General features: G+C 44.4%; 1 protein-coding gene across 2 annotated transcripts in view; it reads right to left on the reverse strand.

Annotated features, from left to right (window-relative positions):
* dip2bb (disco-interacting protein 2 homolog Bb) overlaps positions 1–19128 on the reverse strand; it is a 57175-nt gene that overhangs the window by 32206 nt on the left and 5841 nt on the right. The gene's annotated exons all lie outside the window — the stretch shown is intronic.

Below are 19128 nucleotides of genomic sequence, written 5' to 3' on the forward strand. Positions count from 1 at the left end.
TTTCTCACAGAAATCTGACAATGGAGCCAAACCACAAAGCCCCTCAGATGCCCAAGTAAAGAGCAAGTGACAATAAACATGCAGCTATTGAACGGTTCATACTGTACATACATACTGGAGCGTCTGGAGCTCCAGCCTTATGAATGGCAATACGACATAAAAGTGCTGACAGTGTTATTTGATATGTCTCAAATATTGATATCTTCTTTAAACTTCCTCAATCACACAATTCAACAATCTACACTGGATGACAAATTAACTTAAAGGGGAGGCAATGGAGAGACACCAAGGAGATGAACTGGGTGAATTGTGTTTCCTTACAACTGTTCAACAGTGTTTGAATTACAACATAGCTTTTGGGGGAGGACTACAGTATTTTTGGGGGGTGAGGGTTTGGAGGGTACTGTACACGCGTGTACCATAGCCTACATGTATCAACTTCAACTTGATTGTCACATCACAGGTCAGGTTTACAGGTGTAAAGAAGTAGGTGAAATTATTTTTCGTACAACCTCCCGTCATTTGTAGGTTTCAGGAAAGGCAAGAAGAAGAGAGATGTGCCCACCTACATGTACAAATATACAGTAGGCTACTATCATTGTGAATGAATTGTGTTCTGATGTTATGTGGGTGCACATGCATAATGTTTTGTTGATGCTTTGATTTTACTGTGTACAGCACAGGTCCATTTCGATTGTTGCTTGATTTGATTTGATTTGATTTGATCATACATTTCAGTGTATAGAGAGAATATTTAGCTGGGACATCAATGGGACAGAAACAATATTCTCTCTATGCTCTCTGCCGAGAAACAATAAAAATCCCAACACAGTAGGCAGGCTACGGTTTACATTACCATGTTAAACAGATCTACAGTAGGTTGCATCCATGACAGTTATGAACATACCCACAGTCTCAAACACCAGAAGACGTTCACTCAAGAGACAACGGTATCATATGCTGCCCTACTACACTGTTGAAAGATACAGTGAAAATAGTTCCAATATCACGATAGTGAATTTTTCCATAGCAGACTTTAATCCAGAGCAAGTTACAAATGTCAAAGTCGGAAGTGCTATGAACCTTTGTCAACCAATAACAGGGTAAGTAGTGGGGGAATTTGTTCATTAAAATCTATTTAAATGGAGAACTTGGTATATTGCCATGCCCTACTGTAATGTTTATACAACCAGACACTTCTGGACCTGTACACCTACTCTAACATCCACCATCTCAATGTGGTCTAAAACTCCCTGGTGTTAGCCACCTGTTCAAGTTCAAACACAGAGAGAGAGACAGAGGGGGGAGGTGAGTCAGAGAGAGAGAGAAAGAGAAAGAGAAAAAGAGAGAGAGAGAGAGAGAGAGAGAGAGAGAGAGAGAGAGAGAGAGAGAGAGAGAGAGAGAGAGAGAGAGAGAGAGAGAGAAAGACTCACAGTACAGGATTGCAGTGAGAGCACATGGGAGAGCTGAAGAGGCTGTCACAATCATGACACTTTAGTTGACAATTACCGTATCGTATACAAATTATTGTGATTAACAATTTAACTGTTTTTGGCATTGAACATTGGAAAATATAAATACAAATTAAATTTCTGATTGGCTTTTAGGCTTTGTAAACAAACACAATTGCATATTGTAGATATAACAAATAACTTCAAAAAGTAAAGAAATGACTGACAATAATCCAATAGCCTATGCTATGGCGATGCAATACATACTACATACTAGATAGACAGTTACAGAGATCTCCATATATGGAAACAAAAGGGACAAGGAGTGACAGATACAGAGATCTCCATATATGGGCATACCGATTAGGAGCGGCGGTGCGACGTAGGTGTGAGGGCTCGCGTAGGCCTGAACTCTAGATTCCGAACCTCTAGTATAGTGAAAATAGCAGATCTACAAACTCACAACGCGTCGCAGTGTAAAGTGTCGTGAGCTTCTATTTTCACTATTATTTATGTTTTTGGTACATATATTTTTTAATACTTGAGTATTTTTTAAATAAAGTACTCCATAATCGTTATAATTGTTTATCGCGATAAAAAACGCTCGCAATAATCATATGGCGGAGATTTAAATGTATCGTGAAATTGTCCGTCATACACTGGACCTGAGTTGGCTTTTTTCCATCTAAACCAAATCTCTTCGGCTAAAATAGCAGATCTACAAGCTCAACACTTTGCAACGCTACCCATTGCGAGCTCGTGGATCTGCTGATGTTCCCCCCAGAATATGGATGCTGGGGTTGCAGGTGGTTAACAAAAATGGAATTTTAAGAGTTTTAAGCATATCTTGATTATACCGTTAATCGCAATTATTTGGGCCACAATAACCGTGACATTTAGGGCGCGTTCGAAAATTACGCACCGGAGCACACTCGCCTATTAGTTTGTATTGGCCAGTGCGCTCAGTGCTGTATTTTCGAACGCACCCAATGATTTTAGACACACGACAAGGGAAAACAGAAAGGGGGGGACGATGAAGACAAGAGATAAGGAGGGGGACAGAGGAAGACGTGAAGTGAGATAAGAGGAGGGGAAAGTGACGGAGGTGACAAGGGAGGCTAGAAGTGTATCAGGGGACAAAAGAGGGACAAACTGCAGGACTGAGTTGCTGTGTGGGCAGTGTGCTGCTCCGCACGCACACCGCACCCCACATTCCCCTTCAGTCCTGCATGATTGGGGTGGATGTAGATCTGGTCCTGAAGCGTCACAGCTATTCTGCCAGCCTCCCTGTGATCACAGCTATGACACAGACACACAAACATATGCTCTCTCGCGCGCGCGCGCACACACACACACACACACACACACACACACACACACACACACACACACACACACACACACACACACCGTCTGTCTGTCTGTCAGACTCTGTGAGTACGTCATTCTGTCTGTCCATCCGTCCGTCCGTCCGTCCTTCACATCTCCAGAACCATTCATCCAATCGACTTACACTTGGCTCGGGTGTATTGCTAGGGACCAAAGCAACCGTCGAGTGGGAAGTCGATCTGACCATTGATTCTCCAGAACCTGCCTACCCACTCTGTTCAGGCACACACATATCTCATGAACCACTCATCTGATCGACTTTACACTTGGCGGTATTGCTGAAGTGAAAATCCAAGAAAGTGCCTACCCACTCCGAACGCCCATGCATTCCAAATGGCGGCCATGCCCTGAGCGGAGGCCATGCCCTGAACGGGCATTTCACTATTGTGGTGGGCAGTAGGCACACATAAATACAGAAATGTCTGAATGTATGTGAAGTCATCTTCCAACATCCTGGACTCCTGGCTTTCTCCTCAGTCTAACACTCCTCTGTGTGTCATAGAGCTCTCAGCTTAATATTAGACGGCAAATTAGGCAGCTCAAATACAGCGGCAGAACAAGGTGAGTCTTTCCCCGTTACACTAGAGGAGAACAGAGGAGGATTTCCCTGCTATTAATGGGTCACCCACTTCGCTTGGCAAAAATAACTGATGCTTGCGTTGCGTTTTTCAGGTGAGAATCAGTTATTTGTGATGTGTGACAAGGTCTTACTCGTACGATAAAATAAAGTAGGCTTAACAGAGATGATAAACTATTGTGCGCATAAGGACAATACACACACACAGCTATCATAGGCGCACAAAGACTACAAAAACCGTACGACCCAAAATTATTCAATTAATTTCAGCAACATCCAAATACACAGCTTCACATCTCAAAAACGGTAGGTAAAGGGGGAAATTGAACAGCCATACTGTGCTAACAACGCAGTATGCTGCTGATTGTGTATCCCACCTAAATGAGAGTATATTCACGGCACCTATAGGTGCAAAGAGCAGCAGCACACTCCGGGCTCGGACTGTCGACTCACTCGTTTTCATGAGGAAAAATGAAAAGCAAACACTTCCATAAGTAATGCATGAACGGTACAGTTGGCCCAGCACGCTCACATGACTTATTTTTAGCTCGTGAACAGCAAGCTTCACTGCAGAGAGAGCGAGCAAAAGATGGAGATGGGGGAGGGGTCCGTGTGGCATTAGATGAATTGCTAAGTAAACACTATTCCATCTGGGTGATTTCAGATTTACGTTTGCCCTGTACAGCCATTGCTAAATCCTTGCATCATCAGCGCCTGGCTTCACCAGTGGATAGCAAAGAATCAACCCCCCCCCCCCCCCACAGGCCCACACCACTCCCAGCAGCTGAGATGGTACACGAAAAAAGTACACAGTCTGCACATAAGTCTGATATGCGTTCAGTATCAAAGAGACAGGAGGAGCTAAGAGAAGACTGTAATGTGTAGCAGACTGGTTATGACTGATGAGTGTGTAAAGTACTGTATGAGAGTCTGGGATAGAATGAGGATAACAAATAAAATCACATGGTCCTAACTTATTCACACAGCATGTCGACTGTGAAGCGTTTTTAAATGTTTTCAAAATGTATACAAATAAAGTTGACTTTTTTTAATACAACAATACCATTGATATTTAAAAAAAAAGTATTTCACCTTTATTTAACCAAGTAATTTAACTGAGAACGAACCAGTTCTCATTTACAAAAACGACCTGGGAAAATTACTGAGAGCCATTATGGACAGCCTAACTCATCCAGAATCAAAGCAAGTTCTTTTAAGTCCTGGCCCGATAAAACCCCCACAGTGTTATCAGGCAATCGGGCCTTTTAAACGTGAGACATCACCCAATGTCATCCAATCTGACCTCTCACAGTTGGTCAAGACAGCCTGGTCTGGTAAGGCCATCCATAGCTCTCCCTACATGTGGAAGGCCTCAGTAGCTAGCTAACACATTTTTTTCACAGCCCTCTTGCATGTCCATAGCCCCCAAACTGTGGAAAGTCAGGGCTTAATGGACCAGCGATCAATCAATGTCAGTGTCGAGTGGTAGTCAGACTTTTTTCAACGAGGCCTCAGTCCTAGCAGCCAGCCAGCCAGAACAATCCCGGTTTCTATTGACCGCATTCGATGTGGTAGTGAGGACATCTGCATTCAGCCTAGGGGGTGTTGGGGCTTGATTTTATTATTTTTACATTCTAGGGGGAGAGACATCAAAGCTTCCCCTTCTGCTTACCCTGTACGCCCCCTCTTCATTCCCCCTCCCAACTCCACATACTCTCACACTTGTTTAGCCCAGGATTATTTGAATTGCAGTGAGACTGCTCCCTCTTCCCTCTTTCTGCCCCGCAGGCCCTCGCTCTGAATAGCAATTAGCCAGCTACCTCTCTATTCTGGTTCCACTTCCTCTCTGCGTTATCTCATCTCACTCAGCTGCTTTCGAACATGAAAGCGCATCGAAACACCTGTTCACGGTTGATGATATTTATCCTAAAATAGAGAAAATAGCTGTAGTCTCTCTGTCTGTCTAAGACAGACAGACAGACAGACAGAGAGAGAATTCCAAATATTCCTATCTCACAGGAAACAATCACTGTATCCACAATCTATTAAGGTGTGGAGATGACAAACATTACTGGAACACAGTCTAATTAAGAGAGAATCCTTGCTTGTGACCTAAATAAAATGCTTGCCACTTTCTGCTTGCAGCTGTCAGATAGCCTTCTTCGAGAGGGGCGAAAAAAAGTGCATAAGTCTCCTTCTGCCGGTCCACAGCCTTTGGGGTCCCAGGCTAAACTGTAGGGGTTCTTAGAACAGCAGTAGGCCCCAGACACAAGGTGCACAGGCCCACCAGTGTGTGAATATGCCCTGGCGCCTGTCAACCACTGTCCCAGGCCGCTATGGCTGAAAGAAAAGAGCAGTTGGGGCTCAGCCTTGGACGGCAACCCATCTAAGGAGAAGGTTAATCCAAACAAAAAACACAGGCGTTGCTCACACCAGGCTCCGTGCTGCAGGGCGTCTAAGGGTATCGGAGTAAAAGGGTGGTCGACGGGTCGTGGGTACAGGCTTATGCCCAAAGTCGCCAGAGTTAAAGGTCCTTACACACCGGGGCGATTTTTTTCATGCGAATAATACTTTTTTTAAAAAAACCTTATAAAGTCAATGCAAGCTTCCACACCAGTTTCGCGGAGCGAAAAAAGCGTCTTTTAATTATTCGGAACGAGTCCGAATTTTGCGTATATTCGCATATTCGCCGGTGTGTAACCGCCTTAAGGCTGAGGAGCTGCACCCCATTGTAAAGCCTAGCCTAACATGGAGAATCCAGTCATCAAGAATCCTCTATAATTCTAACGGTGGGAGTCCTCAGGAATCACGATGCAGACCATGAGCTGGTCCTCCACACGGAGGACAGCATGATGACTTGGTTGGTTCTGTCTGACTACAGCACATGGTACAATGCACTCTTGCATTGTTGGAGACCATTTCCAATGGGAACCTTCAAGGCAAACCCAGTGAGAGAAGAAGCAAGGTTGGTAGAGCTTGCACACTGTGCCGAACAATAGGGATTGGAGATCCTGGGAGTCCAGGAGCACAGGAGAGTTCATACTGATGATCGTGTACCGCAGATGGTAATTTACCAGAGTGGAGAGATATTCGTTCGTCGCCTCATCTGCGTGGCGAAAAAAGGCCCAGGCAGCAACAGATGGCGTGCCATGAACGTCTCAGTAAAGTCGCCAAGAGGATCCTCATTGCAGATTTTGATGGCTATGGCGGGTGATATTACCAAATATCATCCCAGAGCTGCGTAGGATTTAATCAAGTTAATGATGGAAGTGGGTATGGTTCAGAATAAAGGATGGCATATGGTGCTCCACCTCCTACACAGCCTCTCATGCTCTGCACTGTGCCAAAGACACACACGTGTGTGTGTGTGTGTGTGTGTGTGTGTGTAGCGTCCCACTGGGCTTCTTTACCAGCAGCCAACTAGCACACTCAGCTGAAAGATAACCCACTCCCTGCATCAACACAAACACACCTGAAAACAATCCTCCCTATCATTAATATCTCATTTATTATACAGCTTATTACATAATGTTGTCAGAGTTAGCTTACAACACTCCATCTCCCTTTCTCTCTCTCTCTCACACACACACACACACACAACAACAGCATGATGTCATATTTTCCAGCGTTCAATCTTGAGTTGTGTGACAGGGTTTTCCTGCTTTATGTGTGGGAACGGCTCCAGTCTTACACATCTGCTTACAGTATTTCAATGGAATTAAATAAGTCAGTGTGATCAGGAATGAGTTTTATAACAGCATATCTGTTAAAATACACATAAACTTGTATTTAAATATATACATTATTTCTCTAACCCAGCGATTCCCAACCTCTGGGCCGGGGACCACTGATGGGCCCCCAAATAATTGGCAAAACAAAGATTTTAATGATAAGTTATAACAAAATAAAAAAAGAATACAAAAATATGTTATTGTATTTATTCTTTAAAACGTTGAAATATGGTTTGATGCTGAAAATTCTTAACTTAAAAGTATACTAATACGTTAGTTCCACTGATCCAAGCCAAAGCACAATCGATTGATTGATCATAAAAATAAACAATACTCTGAAAATGCACACGGCCCACCTATCCCACCACTTAACACGGCAGCAGAAGCGGTCAGATGGGTGGGCTGCGAACACTTTCGAGATTGCCAAGTGGGCCCTGATCAAGAAAAGGTTGGGAACTATTTCAGAAATAATGAAGGTCCCACCGAGATTTGAACTCGGATCGCAGGATTCAGAGTCCTGAGTGCTAACCATTACACCATGGAACCGCTGACATGCTCCATGCGTTCTCTCTGTCTCTACCTCCTGCCCACCCCCTGGCCTCTCTGGGCTTAACATACAGTCAACGGTTCCAACTGGTCTCCTCTTTGGAACAGCAAGCAGGGTGTGCCCAACTCAGGTAACAGACGGTTTAGTAACAAGATTTTCGATATGATATTTAAAAGATCATTTCTGATCTAGCCAGATGCCAAGATATTTATATTCAGAGACCCTCTCAATTGTAGAGCCACTAGAGGAGATTATGGCTAAATTATTAAGGTTAGTGGTTTTAGCCCTTGTGAATACCATGAACTTCGTCTTGCTTGTATTCAGAACAAGCCTTAGCTCAACCAGGGCATCCTGAAGAACATTAAATGCAAGCTTCCTATTTGCAAGCTGGGCTGAGTCAGCAACACAATACATAACTGTATCATCAGCATAGAGATGGGCATGGCAGTCATTTAAAGCAGAAATAATATTATTAATATATAATGTAAAGAGGACGGGCCTAAGATTGAGCCCTGGGGGACACCCATGGAGACTGGCTGGAACTCCGACTGTATACATTTGTATCCGTTATTTGGCCCATATTTTGCCTCCGTTACTCACTATTCTATCCTTCTTCTTCATGTACTTTCCGCCACACTGGATGCCTTACGGCACTTTGCTGCCTCACACACGTCGGGAGTATAACGCAGTTTACCACATGCAGTAAAATCCTCAATGTTCACGTGTCCAAGTAATAGTCTGTGACGTATGCGGAAGTGCCTTTTACACCTGTATAGGCTATAGGTCTGTGGCAGTGATACGTCACATAGCTCACCTATGGGTTTATCAACCTATGTAGCGATCAGCTGTTTCACCGTGTGCTCTTCAATGACACATGCGTGTACTCTGGGCACACGGACAGTCCGTCTCGGTCTTCGGCTTCAGACAACAGCCATGAATTTCACTTTGAAAAGTGAATCTGTGTAACTTAGTACAAGGAGGACACTTGAGCTTTGGAACGTGTAACGGAGGTCCTCTTAATCTCCGTTACGTTACAGGACTTTGGGATATGTTCATGTATATGACGGGGGACACACAGTTATACATGGTATGATATTGCACATGATAAATAAGTAGGAGACAAGTAATGGATTATAATTATAATCTTTATTATCTGTTGGCATGTATGTGTGTTCCAGACATCGGGGGAGGGGTCACCTGTGAAAGACAAACAGCAGAGTTAGAGTAGTTATGCTATGGGCTCTAAGAATAAATGTTATTGCTATGTTTCTCAACTTACCTTTCCTTTCCTGTCTCCTACTCCCAGGGTGCAGCATTAAAAGAGTCCCCGGGGAAACAACAGCTGCTTTTATAGTTCCGGGAGGGTTCCATCAGATAGGATTGTGCCAGGGGTGGGGAAAATGTTATATAGTTATGTTTGTGGGTTATTGTGGGGTTTGGGGATGGTAGTTAATTTAGATCAGTTAAGTGATGTCATATTGTGGTTTTCATAGTAGGTATATTGCTGGGGTTGGTATGCGGGGGGGTTTATGGGAAATTATTATGATAGAGCAACCCTGTAGTTGGTAGCACCTGAGGGTGGGGAGTATAAAAGGCTGCTTTCTATGCAGTCTGTAAGTAGGGCTGGACAGAGTAACATGTGCCCAGAGGACATGATTTTATTGTTAGGATGTATATTATGAACACTGTAACTTTTTGGAATAAAGGCCCACCAAGTGGATTTTATATATTTCCTGCCTCTGCCTCCTCACTTCTGGTCATGACTGCTCGGTCAATCTAACAAGTGGTGTCAGAAGTGGGATTTTTTTTTTTTACCTTGGTGAGGAGGTGAAGATGAGGAGAGGAGGAAGAAGAAATGAGGAACAGGAGGAGCCTGATAACGTAGAAGTGATGTCGGGAACTGACCAGGGGGCCACGGCAGTCCCCACCGGGGACACGCTGGAGGAGCTGTCTGGCATGATGAAAACTTTCATGAAAACTCAAGCAGCCAGAGAACAGAAGCATGACAAAGAACTGTCTCGCCAGGAGTTGAGATGGACAAATTTGGAGCTCCAGTTTCGCCAGATTGAGGGCCGAGTACAGGAGATGAGAGGAGAGGACGACGAGGAGCTAGAACTTGGAACGATGGACGATGATGACGGTGGGGGTGATGATGATCTGGAGGTGAGGCCCAGGCGCAGGTCACCTGTACATCGAGACCCAAAACTGTTGCCACTGTCTCCCGGAGATGACATAGAACAGTTTTTAACCACATTTGAAAGAATGGCGCGCGTTTGCCGTTGGCCTCCAGATGAGTGGGCTGTCCGTCTGGTCCCCCTCTTGACGGGGAAGGCCCGTAGTGCATACGTGCTCATGGACATTGCGGACTCAGAAAACTACAAGAAGGTGAGAAAGGCGATTCTTGTCAAATATGAAATCACCCCTGAAACTTATCGACAGAGATTTCGTGCCTTGAACATCCAGTCGGGTGAGACACCCTGTGAGCTATACGCCCGCCTGAAGGACATGTTTAACAAGTGGGTCCGAATAGAAACCACCACCATTAAAGACATGGCTGAACTTTTGATCCTTGAGCAGTTCCTGAGAATGGTGCAGCCAGAAATGGAAGTGTGGATTCGGGAGCATGATCCAAAGACTGCTGATGAGGCTGCCCGCCTTGCGGAAGTGTTCCTCTCTGCCAGGAGGGGCCGCCAAAGCTTTGCCGCCAACCAGAGTGGTCCCCCCGGTTGGAAAAGTAAGTCCTATGGGGATGAGAGGGGTGGTCATGGTCAGGCCCAAAGTAGAAACTCCAACAATAGGCAGGACCCCCCATTTAGACCCACCTATACCAAAAAGCCAGATAGGCCAGAGCTGAGGTGCTATCAATGTGATGAGTTAGGCCACACCCAGTACTCATGTCCTGTTGCTAGACAGAATAAAACTTCTCTTCACTGCTCTGTTCCTAGACCTACTGGGTTAACTGCTGTTAGTCAGGAAAGAGGTCGTATGGTGTCAGTGCTTATAAATGGTCAGCGGGAGAACGCACTTGTAGATTCAGGCAGTTTTCAGACTGTAGTGCGATCCAGCCTAGTCCCCAGAGAACAGTGGACTGATGACAGGGCTAACATTAGCTGTATCCATGGAGACGTAAAGGCCTACCCCACTGCTGAGGTCTATTTGACAGTGGAAGGGCAGACATTTCTTCTTTCAGTGGCACTAGCACCCAAGCTCCCATATCCGGTCATTTTAGGACTTGATGTTCCCACTTTATTAGATTTTTTACAACCCACAGAGCCACAAAATAGCCTGTCTAGTCACAAGTCTTTTACTCCCATTGAAACTGTGTCTGCAGTAGAAGTGGCCCAGGAGTCAGTGCTCTGTAAGGTCGAGTTGGAGGAGGATTCAGGGACCATATCAAAGTCCTGTAATGTGGCCACTAGGGCGCAGAGTGCAAGGGAGGCCCTCAGGGAACTACCGTTTTATGACGCTGAGCTGAAGGCAGGTCCAGAGAAGCCACTACGGTCCAAGACCCAAAAGCGAAGGGACAAATTTTTGGGTACCCCTAGGGAAAGCGCAGAGTTGCCCAAACCCGACCACCCCTTAGACATGGACATTCCCCCTGATGTAGGTGTACTGCAGCGACAGGATCCTACACTGAAGTTATGGTTTCAGAAAGTATCAGAGGTTGAGGGGCGCAAACAGGCAAGGGTAGGCTGTTTGGAGGGAGCGACCTACGTAATTAAGAAAGGCATTCTGTACCAGTGTCAGGGCAGTAGTGAGGCCTTAGCATTACCCCAGTCCCTCAGGCATACAGTCATGGAGCTAGGCCATTCAGTTCCTTGGGCCGGGCATATGGGGTTTTACAAAACATTGCGCAGAATCAGTAGCCGATTTGCATGGCCAGGCATGTACACCCAACTTTCACACTTTTGCAGCTCATGTGACACATGTCAGATTACCTCAAGGAGGAGAGTAGCGAAGGCCTCCTTACAGCCATTGCCCATTATTGAAACGCCCTTTGAAAGGATAGGCATGGATGTAGTAGGACCTTTAGAAAGGAGCGCCTCAGGTAACCGTTTCATTTTAGTTATTTGTGACTATGCCACTCGTTACCCAGAGGCATTTCCCCTGAGGTCAGTCAAAGCCAGACACGTGGCAAATTGCCTATTACAGTTGTTCTCCAGGGTAGGAGTAGCCAGAGAGATCCTCACTGACTGTGGAACTAATTTCTTGTCTAAATTATTGCAACAAGTGTATCAGCTGTTAGGTGTAAAAGGGATTAAAACCACCCCCTATCATCCCCAAACGGACGGGCTAGTTGAGCGGTACAACCAGACCCTAAAGGATATGCTGCGCAAGTTTGTGTCTCAAACAGGCTCCGACTGGGACCAGTGGTTGCCATACCTTCTTTTTGCCTACCGTGAGGTGCCACAAGCTTCTACTGGGTTCTCCCCTTTTGAACTGCTTTATGGACGGCAGGTGAGGGGGCCCCTGGACCTGTTGAGGGACTACTGGGAGGAGCCAAAGGGGCCAGGGGAGGATGTTGTTTCATACGTGGTGAAGATGAGGGAAAGACTGGAGAAGATGGCTGCTCTGGCAAAAGAGAACATGGTCACTGCTCAAGAGAGACAGAAAACGTGGTATGACAAGAATGCCAGGGAAAGGGTCTTACAACCAGGACAGAAAGTACTGCTGTTGCTACCGTCATGTGAAAGTAAGCTGCTGGCAAAATGGCAGGGGCCTTATGAAGTCACCAAACAGATCGGTAAGGTCACCTATGAAATCTATATGCCAGACAGAGTGAAAAAAACATCAAAACTTTCACATTAACCTGTTAAAAGAATTCCATGTCCATCCAGATCCAGAGCCAGTTGTACAACAGTTCCTCATCCGACCTGCGGTGGTGGAGGAAGTGGAGGAGCTGGTGTTCCCGACCAGCACAGCAGAACCCAGCCCAGTGGATGTGACTCATCTCACAACCCCACAGCAGGAGGAGATGAAAGCTCTACTAGATCCTGGGCTGTTCCAAGAGCGACCAGGGTTCACCAATCTAGTCCACCACAACATCTACCTTGAAAAGGTGGCACCCTGCCGGAAGAGAAGCTACCGTATCCCAGAGCGGTTAGTGCCAGCCTTGCAGCAAGAGATACAGATGATGTTGGAGATGAAAATCATTGAAGAATCGAACAGTGAGTGGTGCAGCCCTGTGGTCCTGGTGCCGAAGAAGGACGGCTCTTTAAGATTCTGCATTGACTTCAGGCACCTAAACTCCATTTCTAAGTTTGATTCATACCCGATGCCCAGAATTGATGAACTGCTAGAGAGGGTGGGTAAGGCAAAGTTTATCAGTACATTGGACCTGAGTAAAGGGTATTGGCAGGTGGCCTTAGCACCAGAAGCCAAATCACTGACTGCCTTTACAACACCTTCTGGTCTGTTCCAGTTTCGAGTTATGCCATTTGGCCTGCATGGTGCCCCTGCAACATTCCAGAGGCTTATGGACCAGGTCCTGCGAGATGTCTCTGGATTCTCTGCAGCCTACCTTGACGATGTGGTGGTCTTTAGCCAAACCTGGGAAGAACATCTGGCCCACCTACAACAGGTCCTCCATCGGATCAGGGCTGCTGGGCTGACAATCAACCCCCGTAAGTGTGTATTGGGGAAAAGGGAAGTGGAGTACCTAGGTTACGTCATTGGGGGCGGAGTCATCCGACCTCAAGTGAGTAAGGTGGAGGCTATTTCATCTTATCCTATCCCAACCACGAAGAGGAGACTAAGGTCCTATCTGGGGCTAATTGGTTGGTATCGCAAATTCATACCGCACATATCAGAGCGAGCTGCTGTCTTGACAGACCTAACTAAAGACTCTGCACCAACCAAGGTCCGGTGGACTGAAGAAAGTGACAAAGCCTTCAGAGACTTGAAACAGGCAATCAGTACCGAGTCCGTTCTACACAGTCCAGATTTTAACCAGCAGTTTACCCTTCAGACAGATGCCTCGGGGGTGGGCCTTGGGGCTGTGCTTTTACAGGAAGCGGAAGGGGAGCTGAAACCGGTTTTGTTCCTCAGTCGGAAGCTGCTGGACCGTGAGACCCGGTACTCAACAATTGAGAAGGAGTGCCTGGCCATGAAGTGGTCTATTGAGACGCTGAGATACTACTTGCTGGGGCGCAAGTTTATCTTGGAGACAGATCATCGGGCACTCCAATGGTTACATAAGATGAAGGATGCAAATATGCGCATTGCTGGATGGTACCTTTCTTTGCAACCCTACAACTTTACTGTCAAGTACCGGCCAGGGAAGTCCAACCAGGTAGCTGACTGGTTGTCCCGTAGGTCCGAATGTTGAGGTACTGTGCTTCTGGGGGGAGAGGGGGAAGGTAATGTAACGGAGGTCCTCTTAATCTCCGTTACGTTACAGGACTTTGGGATATGTTCATGTATATGACGGGGGACACACAGTTATACATGGTATGATATTGCACATGATAAATAAGTAGGAGACAAGTAATGGATTATAATTATAATCTTTATTATCTGTTGGCATGTATGTGTGTTCCAGACATCGGGGGAGGGGTCACCTGTGAAAGACAAACAGCAGAGTTAGAGTAGTTATGCTATGGGCTCTAAGAATAAATGTTATTGCTATGTTTCTCAACTTACCTTTCCTTTCCTGTCTCCTACTCCCAGGGTGCAGCATTAAAAGAGTCCCCGGGGAAACAACAGCTGCTTTTATAGTTCCGGGAGGGTTCCATCAGATAGGATTGTGCCAGGGGTGGGGAAAATGTTATATAGTTATGTTTGTGGGTTATTGTGGGGTTTGGGGATGGTAGTTAATTTAGATCAGTTAAGTGATGTCATATTGTGGTTTTCATAGTAGGTATATTGCTGGGGTTGGTATGCGGGGGGGTTTATGGGAAATTATTATGATAGAGCAACCCTGTAGTTGGTAGCACCTGAGGGTGGGGAGTATAAAAGGCTGCTTTCTATGCAGTCTGTAAGTAGGGCTGGACAGAGTAACATGTGCCCAGAGGACATGATTTTATTGTTAGGATGTATATTATGAACACTGTAACTTTTTGGAATAAAGGCCCACCAAGTGGATTTTATATATTTCCTGCCTCTGCCTCCTCACTTCTGGTCATGACTGCTCGGTCAATCTAACAGAACGCCATATACCGCACCAGTTATGAAAATGAAAACAACTTCATTTTGTCATTGTAAATAATAGTATATAGCTTATATTCTAGGCTACTAGATGTGCGGGCCAGGCTGCTAGAAGTGAGGGCCGCATAGCGGCCCGAATCTCTAGTAATATATATGTACATACACAAGGGAGCTAACTATGGGAAGTATTTCAGAAATAAAGTAGGTCCCACCGAGATTTGAACTCGGATCGCAGGATTCAGAGTCCTGAGTGCTAACCATTACACCATGGAACCGCTGACATGCTGCATGCGTTCTCTCTCTCTCCCACCTGCCAACCCCCTGGCCTCTCTGGGCTTAAAATACAGTCAACGGTTCGAACTGGTCTCCTCTTTGGAACAGCAAGCAGGGTGTGCCCAACTCAGGTAACAGACGGACTCATATTTCAGTCCACACGCCCATGTCACTTACCTCATGGGGTGTGTGGATTGGAATAGAGTGGCTAAACACACACTGAAAAGGAAACACAGGGCACTGTCTGCCATGTGGTGAACGCAACAACATAAATGTTTTCGTAAGTGCAGTCAGTTGACTGAACAGCTGAGCTGAGACTGGAACAGCAGAACTGGAGCCTTGAATTAGCGAACTACCTGGTCCAGACACTAGTGTTGATACCATACTGGAATTTCTAACTTCAAAACAATACCTTGAAAAATAAAGACATTTGATACCACAGAGAATATTTGACAGACTGAGGGCATAACATTTAAAAAAATTCTATTCTTCAAGGCTGTGTCGTTTTGGTTGACTCTTGATTTTGTTGATTCTCGATAAGCTGACGATTCTCCTCAGCTTACAATAAGAGAAATATCACACTTTTTTACAGATGTTTTTCTCTAGATCAGACCTTTAAAAGTAACTAAATTATCGAACTAACATTAAGTAAACTTAATTAAGAGACGAGAGTGGTATTGATAATATAGATACTATCTGAGTATCGAAATCAATTAAAACATTCAGTATCTATATTGAAAAATCTATATTTTTGACAATACTAACACACACACACACACACACACACACACACACACACACACACACACACACACACACACACACCTCCTCTAACACTCCACTGTTATTACACACATAACCACCGTCATTTACCACAACAACCACAAGGAAGACGATATCAAGGATCACAGTTTACACACACACACTGGTATGAGACAAGCGGGCTCATGTTGTTTGTCAAGGATGAAAACTCTCCCATTCATAAGTAAGGAGTGAGCTCCGGAGCAGCCAGTGTGACGAGCAGCATGCCATTGATGTACCATGGCAGTTCTCATCACAGGACTGCAACCTCATCCATTAGGACCGGGAAAGCATAGACTGTGTCATTTTTTATAGACTGCTATTTATTTGTTTTATCTTGAATTATTTTGCAAATCTTTGAATATATATATATATTTTAAAGCGAACATTTGTAACTCAAATATTGGCTCCTGGGGGAGGGGGTATTTTCCAATGGGGGTCCGCGGCCAAATACATATAATTTTGGGGGTCCTTGACATGAAAAAGTTTGAGCACCACTGATATAGCAACATACATTTTAATTAAAAGACGCTTTTTCGCTCCATGTAAGCTTGCATTGACTTTATAAGGTTTTTTAAAAAAAATGTATTATTCATGAAAAAAATCGCCCCGGTGTGTAAGGAGCTTTAGGATTTAGAAGACATTTGTAGAATCCCCAGAAGCAAAGATTTGAGTTACAAATGTTCGCTTTAAAAAGTAGATATTCAAGTATTTGCACACATTTTCACGATTAAAAAAAAATAGCAGATCTACAAGCTCATAGCTATGAGCTTGTATATCTGCTACTTTTTAAAAGCCAAAGAAATCTAAAAATGACACGGATGCTTTCCCCATCTTAATGGGTTAATCAAACTCTGTCCTTTTTTTTAAATCATTTTTATTACAGAAAAGGGTTGGGATACAGCAATCAAACGCTGTCCTAATCGGACATTCTGGAAATAAGCCTGAGATGAGAGTTTTTAATACTACAAAATACCAAATGATAGCACAGTCTGCTTGTGGCACGAGGGTGTCACGTTTCAGCAGCAGAATTCATCAAGACACTGTTCCAGAGTCAACATGCCCCATTAGGAAGAAACTTTACACTGGCGTTTTCTCTTTCTTTTCTCCTTTTTTCAGTTATTCACCATAGCTTTTCACAATTAACACAAACCGTTAACGGTACTGTTGCACAGGATGGTATCAGTGATAAAAGAGTACATCCACAGGGAAACGAGCAGAGTATTTTCCCATCTTTGCTTCATGCACATCTCTGAGGAAGCGGATTGTTTTCCATTTCCTGCCGATACTGTACCCTCAGTTTCTCAACATCGGGTCCGGGGACCCTTGAGGGCTTTTACAATGTAAATTGGGGTCCCAGAGCAAAACAACTGTATCAAATGGGGGTCCGTGGTCTAATGCATATCACTGGGGGTTGTTGAAATTAAAAAGGTTGAACCAATCTAGATTAAACTACACAGTGTTTAGGAAGAGAAGGGAATTCAATGATAACATTGAAGATCTGTGATTCTATGTTGTTTTTTGTTAGTTTTTCCATAGCGGGTTTAACGGCTTAGCCGGCCATTTAATTTGGTTAGCTTTGGCTACAACATATGGGCATTTTAATCTTTTGGGAATTTACACAGAATAAACAAAGGGTTAGGCGTGGCCGCGTGGGGGTGGTTGGGTGTGTTTGGGTGTAAAGTGTCCATAGCAACGCCACCACTGTGGTGTATCACATCTATCTCTCTTCCTGAGAAGCTCCATGTGGGATTTTCTGTGGTCTGGAGATGTGTCTTGGGTCTATCCATAAATAGACATAGTCTATCTATCATACTGGTAGTGCAAGATGTAAATACTCCCTTCGTTAACACGAGACTGTCAGGTATAATAGACCAGATGTAATGCAGCGGGACATGACAGTAGGTGATAAGTCCCCAGTACAATTGCGGCTGCAGACCTGCGTTGCCTGTCTCTCTCTACTTTCCTATCAAAACAAAGTGAAAACTGCCCCAGGAAAAAAACATAAGGAAACATTATGGAAAAACAAATGGAGCAGGAAACTTAAAAAAAAAATAAAAAAATTTGATGGGCCTATATTTAAGTTTGATCTAAATCATAGACTAATTACCTCTGAATGAACACATGTGATCACCACTTGGGTGTGTTTCTGCCTTAGTCGTGCAAAAGCACTGGCATAGACAGTCTGAACTAAGCATGTGCTGCAGCTGCACAGTCTGATCAGCAGACTCAATTTAGTGACATTCAATAATTGAGGGAACAACACAGTGACCGACCACTACAGTACAGACTAGAGCCCAACCTATGCCAGATTGTTGGGTCCGATGCAGATCCTGGAGAGTCCCAGACCACCATTACGGATGCTTTGACCCATATTTTGGCTGCATGTAGTAAAAAATAAGTCAAATATTGACTTTGAAACCGATACAGTATATCGGCTGGGCTCTACTCCTCTCCCCCACTCTCTTTCTCTCTGTTATTTAATTAAGGGAAGTTTGACTCATGAAAAGGAACTGACAGAATGATTGTAAGATCAAGTCCAGGTAATGACACTGTCCAAACGTTTAGTAGACCACTGTATATGTGTGTGTCTGTCTGTTTGGTATTTGTGCTTGTGTGTATGTTGGTATTTGTGCTTATCTTTACAATACGTGTGTGCAGTGTGTGTGTGTGTGTGTGCGCAACTGAATAATTAAATATACTGTATTTTGTACAGAAAGAAGCATAGCATTCTAGGTCGCATTTGCAGGGTGAATGTGTGTTTTTGCTTGTATGTGATGTAATCTGGGATCAGACACACAAGGTGTTACATAACACCCACAGTTCAATATCTAAAGTCAACAAATCCAAGGGAATAGTGCTTAAGTTTCTGTGCAACATCGCTGGTGGCATGCTCCTTCTCTCTCCTATTCTACAACCATATCTGTTAGAGCCCAGCCGATGTCCAGACTCCTAGACCACCAATTACGGATATTTTTGTCAGAATTGCAAAGATTTGCTAATCAATTTGATTTTTTTTTATTAAAGTTTCTATTTGAGAAGAATTAACTTATAAGTAATTAAACACAAACAAATAAACACAAATAACCACTTAAGCCATATTGAAAAGTGTCACAAATAGACTAAAGACTTCTGCAAAAAAAAAACGTTATACGATTGGGACACATCGGCTACATAATTGCAGATACCGATCATAGAACTGGCCGATGACAT

This window comes from Gymnoscopelus braueri (assembly GCF_963280865.1).
Source record: "Gymnoscopelus braueri genome assembly, chromosome: 3".
In the NCBI taxonomy this organism is placed as follows: domain Eukaryota; kingdom Metazoa; phylum Chordata; class Actinopteri; order Myctophiformes; family Myctophidae; genus Gymnoscopelus; species Gymnoscopelus braueri.